Here is a 1,454-nt window from a genome sequence, read left to right as displayed (position 1 = left end):
TTGCAATTAGTGCTAAGTTGTTATTATTCAAGATTTTGAAAATTTGGGTTATAAAATAATCTAACCGAAAAGGCTCCATCAATCAACTAGCACACGCCTCAGTTTTCTATTTGGACATCCGGGAATTCTAGGATCCTCGGTCATGTGCAAACAGCAAACACATCGATTCTCATCAAAGTGTCGTGTATGAAAGCAAAGCCAATCTCTGTGTTAAAAATGGGCTGTGGAAACTAGGGTAGTAAATCTTTACTTGCAAGTTTATACTACAAACACATACTGTTTATTATGAGTCTATGGGCGAAGGAGCAAACACACACACAGTTCGCGGATGTGATGTATGTACGCTGAAATATGTCTTTCATATTCAAATGCTCCCACTCTCCTTCCCTGTTTCCTGCCTTCCTTCCCTTCCACCTTCTGTACACGTGTAACGCTCGACCCTCGCTCAGCTGACATCCTGTGTGTTCCAAGACAACTGCTGACAACCAGCCAATCCAATCTATCGTCCCTAATACTTCAGCTCCGCGTGAAATACAAATATTCCGATAGGTCGCCGTGAGTGGACAATAAACGAGAATCAGCAGCGTGAATTTACATTTCTATCGCTTTCCTCCAGTCAACAATTGAAAATAACATTTACATATCAGGGTACAGCATGTCGCGCTCCCCCGTCCCCTGCGCCGAGGCCATCCCACACACTTCAAGTGGGGACACGTCTATAGATACATCAAGTACACCATTGGCGGCGCCCTTTCAGCATTCCTTTTTCTCATTTTTTATGAGTCGGGGAGAGGGCGGCGGAGGGAAAAACAACTTGTAGGTGAGGAATGTGGCGAGGGTTTGCGGTCGTGGAGAGAATTCCGGCCGGGGTATTCAAAGAAGACGTTAGTTGAAGATTGAATGTGCACGGGGCAAGATAGACTAGGGGCTTCCTTTGGCGACAGAGGGGTGTTAAGTGGAAATCTTGGGCTCCGAGGCCGGTGAAGACTGACGCATCTTGGAATGAAAATAATAATAATAAAAAAAAAAAATATATGTATATGAATAAACAAATGAATGGGTGAAAAAATAAAACATGTTACCTTTCTGTTGCGGTTTTACGAGGAAATGCATAGGATGAATCATACCTTGCATGAGCTGTCTTAAAGGTTTACGTCCACAAATAGTACGACAGTAAAGGTACGAATATATGAATAAAAAGTACAGTACAGCACTCATGGAAATCAAAGGGAAAGCGGTAGACACGCGAAGAGTGTGACCCAACACACACACACACACACACACACACACACACACACACACACACACACACACACACACACACACACACACACACACACACACATACACACACACACACACACACACACACACACACACATAAACACGCGCGCGCGGGGAGAGAGAGAGAGAGAGAGAGAGAGAGAGAGAGAGAGAGAGAGAGAGAGAGAGAG

The sequence above is a fragment of the Penaeus vannamei genome, chromosome 3 (genome assembly GCF_042767895.1).
Source record: "Penaeus vannamei isolate JL-2024 chromosome 3, ASM4276789v1, whole genome shotgun sequence".
NCBI classification, from domain to species: Eukaryota; Metazoa; Arthropoda; class Malacostraca; order Decapoda; family Penaeidae; genus Penaeus; species Penaeus vannamei.
This window is presented reverse-complemented; position numbering follows the sequence as displayed.